The 8,767-nt window shown below is 28.2% G+C and overlaps 1 long non-coding RNA gene across 1 annotated transcript; it reads left to right on the forward strand.

Moving 5' to 3' along the window:
• Nucleotides 1-6,533: 6,533 nt before the first annotated feature.
• Nucleotides 6,534-8,027, forward strand: LOC139897974 (uncharacterized). Its single transcript, XR_011776833.1, has 3 exons — nt 6,534-6,798; nt 7,385-7,534; nt 7,738-8,027. It is a non-coding gene; the product is annotated as an uncharacterized lncRNA (long non-coding RNA).
• The last annotated feature ends 740 nt before the right edge of the window (nt 8,028-8,767 follow it).

An 8,767-nucleotide genomic window follows, 5' to 3' on the forward strand; every position in this document is an offset into this window, starting at 1 on the left:
ATCGGTCTTACGTTGGTTTCAACAATTTTATCATTAGAATAGGCAAAGTCCAAGAACATGTCGACTTTGAGAATATAATTTAAAGAAAGAAAATTGCTGTTATCAGTCATATTATACATCCATTTTCGATCACTACCCGACATTGTAAATAAGTAACCTAAGAGTCAACAAGTAACAAACATGTAAAAAATCATTACAAAACATATACTTATGCCATAACAATGGAGATGCATTATTAATTATTCAATTATTCAATTTTATACATGAAACTGTCAGCACTTAATTTGCAAGTAAACTTAGAAAACAAAAAAGACTCATTACGAATATTTTCTCAACTCCTTATGTATTGAAAATTAGATCCATTAAGTGCTTAAAAAAATCACATTTTTTTTCGACTGATATTTGTAGTAAGGTTTCACCTATTAAGCTTTTCTAAACACTTCGAGAAGACTTTGGAATTTAAAAAATACATTGAGCTGAGAATAATCTTATTCTAAGATGGCATATGAGTTAGTCTTCTCGTTCTTAAAAAAAATATATATATATATATATATATATATATATATATATATATATATATATATATATATATATATATATATATATATATATATATATATATATATATATATATATATATATATATATCACTTGCTTTCAAAATATGAATACACCATAACCAAATCAAAAGCTATATGTTTGTATAAGAAATTAAAACAAAAGAGTACAAGATTTACCACTAATTTACAAAGGATGTTCCAAAATATAGTGAGTCAAACCTGAAATTTAACCAACATTTGTAAATAATAATTTTTATTTAACATCTCGTTCTTGAAAAACAAATGACAACCCAAAATCAAAATTGAGCTTGAATATAGTAGAAAGAGATAGAGATATAGAATACCTGTATAAATTACAAGAGTTGGAGGTGGTTTGCGATGTAGATCGAGAGAGACGATGTAAGCGGCTTTAGTTTTGTTTCTCTATTTCTACTTCTATTCTATTCAATTAGGGCATCGATATAGATAAATGGATAGGCTAGAGATATTTCCAACTTTTATTTTTATAAATCTACTCATTTTTCATCACACTTCCCAAATACCCTTACCTTTTTGTCACTTTAATTTATAAGGAGTAATAATAATTAATTTATACTTCGGAGTATAAACCCATTACACTTCTTCCTCATCCCCTGTATTTCTTCCTCATCTTTTTTTATGAGAAGCTAACGTTTCTTTGAAAGCTAATTAAAGAAAAAGGCTATCAAGCCAAAGACAGAACTAGATTGGAAGAATGATGTAGAATAGAAGAAAAAGAGAGAACTAGATTGGAAGTGGAAGAAAAGAAACAAAATACGGAGTAATTATTGAATTGGTAAAATAATAATTATGATAGAAGGGTATTTTAGGGACTAGCATGAAAAGGTGTTGGATTTATAAAAAAAAAGTGTTTGGGAATATACTCTCAAATGGATACCATACTTACATTTTTTAAGAAGCATTCATCATATTATATTATATTTATATTTAATATTTAAGCATACAACATATTATAATAAATTTTTAATAATATATTAATTAGCACTCCGTTAGGGATGGCACCCGCGGGTAACGAGCACGGGTTCTATATACCCGTGACCCGCTCGTCGAGTTAATTTTTTGCACGTTGAGACCCGTTACCCGTCTACGGGTAAAAACTTTTCGCCCATGCCCGTGACCCGCGGATACCCGTGACCACCCGCAGGTAATAATAATATACTACTTTTTATTAGAAAATCCAAATAACTTTATTAATTATAAAAACATATGTATAATCTATATGTATAATGACGTGAAAATTAAGTTTTTTACTTATATATAATATTAAATTTTTAATCATTATTCAAATACTAGTAAAATAACTTTTAAATTTAATAATTGTAAGTATTAATTCGTAAGTAAATTAAGAAAAGTCTCATGTATTCACGGGTCGGGTTTTACCCGTGATGGGTAGTATATACCCGCGACCCGTCGACGGGTATAAATGTTTACCCGTAGCCGTGCTCGCGGGTAAGACTTAATGATTTTACCCGCCCATTACGGATTGGGTACCCACGGGTCACGGATTTTTTCTCGCCCGTTGCCATCCCTAGACTCTGTATTAAATAATTATAACGATAACGATGGGAAGGTCAACTTGTTTGCTACATTATATAAAATGAATTTCTTTTTTACTTTTTTATAATAAAATACGATATAGATGTTTGCATTGGTGCTTGAAAACTCGAAAAAATGCTAATACAAAACAGTCCCTCCCAAATCCGTCCCTAATTCCAGGTTTACCGATGGATTAGGGACGGTGTTTAACTTACATATTTTTTAAAAATATATTTTAGACGAAATCGCATGGAAACTCAGTCCTAGATGCATCTATTTTACTAAACAAAAATTTAAAAAATATTAGAAAGTGTATAAAAGCAAATGCACGTATACATACGCCTTACATTCACTAACATCAACAATAAAATCTATATACACACAACAAACATATAATATATTAATGTATATATGTTATATTATATAGTAAAAGTGTATTTTAAGACATTTTGGTATCTATACGCGTTTCTTCATGCTCGTAAACTCAATAAATCTCAACTATAAAAAAATCCGTCCCAAATCCGTCCCTAATTACCGACGGATTAGAGACGGCCATACATTTATATATTTTTTTAAAATTACGATTTAAACGAAAACGTATAGACATTCATTCCTAAATGCATCTATGTTAGTTAACAACCATTTTTAAAATACTAAGTAACTTATAAATATAAACACACGTACGAGTATACATATATTCACTAACAACGATTATGAAACGTATATATGAAAACACTAGATCAAAGGTATACGTCCGACAAACATATAATACATTGACGAATATATGTTTTATTTTATAGTAAAAGTGTATTCTAAGACATTTTGGCACTTATACGTGTTCGTTTGTGCTCGTAAACTCCATTAAATATCAATTCTAAAAAATATCCGTCCCAAATCCATCGCTAATTACCGACGGATTAGGGACGGCCATACATTTTTATATTTTTTTAAATCACGATTTTGACGAAAAATTATAGACACTCATTCCTAAATGCATCTATATTAGTTAACAAACATTTTAAAAATACTAAGTAGCGTATAAACACAAACACGCGTACGAGTATACATATATTCACTAACAACGATTATGAAACTTATGTATAAATACATTATATCGAAGGTATACATCCGACAAACATATAATGTATTGATGAATATATGTTTTATTTGATAGTAAAAGTGTATCCTAAGATATTTTGGTACTTATACGTGTTCGTTTGTCCTCGTAAACTCCATAAAATATCAATTATAAAAAATATCCGTCCCAAATCTGTCCCTAATTACCGACGGATTATGGACGACCATTTATATACAAACACTAGAATGCATGACCATTGGAAATCCGTCGCAAAACCATATACTTAGGGACGGATTAGGCACGTATTTATGGGCATATCTAATCCGTCGGTAATCTGTCGCAAAATTTATATCTAGGGACAGATTACCGACGGAAGAGTGGCCGTAGTTAATCCGTCGCTAAGCCGTCGCAAATGTGTGTTAATATTATCTTTTATCAGTTTGTTGGCAAGTCGTCGGAAATCCGTCAATATTTAGGGACAGAATTATTTGCCGTCGGAAATTTGTAGCTAACTCGAGATTTTCTAGTAGTGAATTACTAGAACATAGTTTAGTTAATTCTAAACTTGTTCGCAAATAAAAGTTAATCCTTCTAACTTGACTTTTAAAATCAACTAAACACATGTTCTATATCTATATGATATGCTAACTTAATGATTTAAAACCTGAAAACACGAAAAACACCGTAAAACCGAATTTACGCCGTCGTAGTAACACCGCGGGCTGTTTTGGGTTAGTTAATTAAAAACTATGATAAACTTTGATTTAAAATTTGTTATTCTGGGAAAATGATTTTTATTATGAACATGAAACTATATCCAAAAATCATGGTTAAACTCAAAGTGGAAGTATGTTTTCTAAAATGGTCATCTAGACGTCGTTCTTTCGACTGAAATGACTACCTTTACAAAAACGACTTGTAACTTATTTTTCTGACTATAAACCTATACTTTTTCTGTTTAGATTCATAAAATAGAGTTCAATATGAAACCATAGCAATTTGATTCACTTAAAACGGATTTAAAATGAAGAAGTTATGGGTAAAACAAGATTGGATAATTTTTCTCATTTTAGCTACGTGAAAATTGGTAACAAATCTATTCCAACCATAACTTAATCAACTTGTATTGTATATTATGTAATCTTGAGATACCATAGACACGTATACAATGTTTCGACCTATCATGTCGACACATCTATATATATTTCGGAACAACCATAGACACTCTATATGTGAATGTTGGAGTTAGCTATACAGGGTTGAGGTTGATTTCAAAATATATATAGTTTGAGTTGTGATCAATACTGAGATACGTATACACTGGGTCGTGGATTGATTCAAGATAATATTTATCGATTTATTTCTGTACATCTAACTGTGGACAACTAGTTGTAGGTTACTAACGAGGACAGCTGACTTAATAAACTTAAAACATCAAAATGTATTAAAAGTGTTGTAAATATATTTTGAACATACTTTGATATATATGTATATATTGTTATAGGTTCGTGAATCAACCAGTGGCCAAGTCTTACTTCCCGACGAAGTAAAAATATGTGAAACTGAGTTATAGTCCCAATTTTAAAATCTAATATTTTTGGGATGAGAATACATGCAGGTTTTATAAATGATTTACAAAATAGACACAAGTACGTGAAACTACATTCTATGGTTGAATTATCGAAATCGAATATGCCCCTTTTTATTAAGTCTAGTAATCTAAGAATTAGGGAACAGACACTCTAATTGACGCGAATCCTAAAGATAGATCTATTGGGCCTAACAAATCCCATCCAAAGTACCGGATGCTTTAGTACTTCGAAATTTATATCATATCCGAAGGGTGTCCCGGAATGATGGGGATATTCTTATATATGCATCTTGTTAATGTCGGTTACCAGGTGTTCACCATATGAATGATTTTTATCTCTATGTATGGGATGTGTATTGAAATATGAAATCTTGTGGTCTATTGTTACGATTTGATATATATATATATATATATATATATATATATATATATATATATATATATATATATATATATATATATATATATATATATATATATATATATATATATATATATATATATATATATATATATATATATATATATATATATATATATATATATATATATATATATATATATATATAGGTTAAACCTATAACTCACCAACATTTTTGTTGACGTTTAAAGCATGTTTATTCTCAGGTGAATACTAAAAGCTTCCGCTGTTGCATACTAAAATAAGGACAAGATTTGGAGTCCATGTTTTTATGATATTGTGTAAAAACTGCATTCAAGAAACTGATTTCGATGTAACATATTTGTATTGTAAACCATTATGTAATGGTCGTGTGTAAACAGGATATTTTAGATTATCATTATTTGATAATCTACGTAAAGCTTTTTAAACCTTTATTTATGAAATAAAGGTTATGGTTTGTTTTAAAAATGAATGCAGTCTTTGAAAAACGTCTCATATAGAGGTCAAAACCTCGCAACGAAATCAATTAATATGGAACGTTTTTAATCAATAAGAACGGGACATTTCAAATAATAGTTAGATTACTGAAATATAATTCAAATGTAAGTGAAGTTAATAATAGTTAGATTACTGAAATATAATTCAGGCGGTATAACCGACCATATATAACATAAATATAAACGTTAGTGAAGTTAATAAAAGTTAGATTACAGAAATATAATTCAGGCGGTATAACCGACCATATATAACTTAAATAACATAAATATAAATGTTAGTTATGATGATAATAATATTTATCTTACTAATAAATAATAGAAGATATCGTTAAAGAATTTTTTTATTATTACCTTGATTAGTGACTTGTGTTTGCTTAGATAAACCTTGATTATACGGAGCACTTCGTGCTGATAACGTGTTATAATTCAGTAGGCTTATAACTACCTTTAGTGGTTTGATTATGTTATAATTCAGTAGGCTTATAACTACATTTAGTGATTTGATTCTTGATTAAGAATACTAATAATGAAGTGTAAGAACAAAGATGATAATTGAGAGAAAGAAAGAAACACTTTGTAAGTGTGAAAAATGGTGCAAGTTTAATGCTTGCATTCATGGGTATTTATAGCTTAAAATCTCAATATAAAAATACATAGTTTATGTATCAAAATTGACTATATGTATACACCAAAATTGACTATCCATATCTATATTATTATTATTATTATTATTATATTATTATTATTATTATTATTATTATTATTATTATTATAACAGTGTTTTATTTATTTATTTTTAGAAACCCATTTATGAAATAGCTAGAATTGGGAAAGACTGACGGTCAGTAATCAACATTGATTTGTTTCGTTTAACAAAAATCAAGCATTCAAATCCCCAATCTTTGCTAGTTTTTTTTTTTTTTTTTTTTCAATTAACCTAAAATTAAGATCAATTACTTAGTTATACTATTGATCCTCCATTATAAATATGATATCTCATATTCACAATATTCACAAGTCTAATTTCAAAATCGTTTGTTTTTGCTTCGTTTTAACTCTTCAAGTAATCATCCGTTCATCGCTAATTCGCTATGGTATGTTCTATTGTTTTTATTCAACTCGTGTTAATACAGTAATTTTATTGTAATTGATTTATTTAATTAATGTTCATCCTTTACTAATTAGAGTTCTTGACAAGTGTATTTTATAGAATTTAGTTCGTCAATGTCAATTACGAGGTCTGAATATGTTATATGTCTCTTGTCAAATTATATGTTCCATACTTCCAAATGTTATATCAAATAGTATGTAGATGACTAGATAAATCTGTGTAAACGTGCTGTACTTATCCTTTTTAAAATATTTACTTGAACCTCCCAAAGTCAAATATCCATGTATGTAACTTGTGTATGTCTGATCTGCCTTATTTTCTTTATAGTTGGTTTGTTATATAGATATGTGATATGTGATTAAGATACTTGTTTTGAAGGATAGTGATAATGTTAATATACAACTCTTTAATATCCTAGCTACAAGTAGTATTATATTTAAATCCTTACATGTATTTGGCAGTGAATTAAATATAGTGTTTATCACTATGTCAGTAATCTTAATGTCATTTTGTTAGATATATTTTATATATATACTTAGTTTACATTTCAATATGTATTTTTTTTGTAGGAGAATACTCAAGAAAAAAATGTGAATTCAGCTAATGTGGAATCTAAAAGCAATGAAGGAGAGACATCAGCGAGGCGTAGGATAACCCCCAAAAGGTCACTGGTTTGGGGTCATTATAATTCTTTCATTAATGATCAAGATACAACTTGGGTAACTATCTTATTTTATGAGGGTAAACTAGAATCTTATATCTCCCTGACCATTAATATGCTTAAGCCAATAAAAGTAGCAATGCAACATCATCTCATTTATGTTCATTAGTGAGTGATTTAAATGCTTATTATGTATAATGTAAAGACTAAATTCGTTGTGTATTGTTTTTTAACATACTTTTTTTAATCATGTAATTGTAGAGCTTGTGAATGAGGGAGCTATTTGAGATGGAGCTCATATATTTGAGATGAAGTTCCAGGATTGAGATTGAAGCATTGGGAGTTTGGCACTTCTCATTATGTGTAACCTTTGGCTTTTATTTTAATTTTTAAGAATAAAAGAATAAATTATTTCTTGGGTTGATTTTTTATTTTTATTTTTTGTTTAGAACCAGTCTGTTGGTTTTAATTTTATTTTAATGGTTTGTTTTAAGAATTTTGCATAATGTATTGATGACTTTGTTTTATCAATAATAATTAGTTATCGAGTTTTTTATTTGGTTTAATGGTTAACCGAACCAAATAAACCGACTTCGTATTTAGTTGGATTGGTTTGGTTTTAACATATTTGTTTGGTTATTGGTGCAAATTTTTTTTTTTGAAAAACCGATTAATCCAAACCGATTACACCAACTAACCCGAAAACCGACCGAACGTACACCCCTAGGGGGATATATGTTATTGACTCTTGTAATTAAATATTTTTGAAAATTTTACGAACAAATTTTTATTTTCAACTTTTCACTTTTGTAATTAAATATTTTTTAATTTTTTTAACGATAACCATATTAGATGTTGTAAACGTACATAAATGGGTAGTATACAACATTATTATTAATTTTTTTAGAAACTATTCTTTTGTACAAACATTTTAATCAACTATATTATGTAAGATTTATTGGTTAAATTATAGAAAATTATAATATACATGTTTAGTAGGTTTAACTTAGTTTTTTTTAGTTTCGTTCAATACCGTATGGGTAATATATTTTAACAGGAAACATATAAATGTTTATAAACATAATCACCCCGCTCGAAATTTTGAATATAATTGCAATCTAACTTGGAGCTATAAAATGTAACTTTCTAAATTAATATAATAATTATTAAATAAAACTCACCCAATATTTTAACGGTATTTATTTCTTTTTTCACCGCGGGTTAGGTTTATCCGTTATCACCGTTCAATTCGAAATAATTTTACAAACAAACCGCAATTAATTATATTCGA

This window comes from Rutidosis leptorrhynchoides, chromosome 3 (genome assembly GCF_046630445.1).
Source record: "Rutidosis leptorrhynchoides isolate AG116_Rl617_1_P2 chromosome 3, CSIRO_AGI_Rlap_v1, whole genome shotgun sequence".
NCBI classification, from domain to species: domain Eukaryota; kingdom Viridiplantae; phylum Streptophyta; class Magnoliopsida; order Asterales; family Asteraceae; genus Rutidosis; species Rutidosis leptorrhynchoides.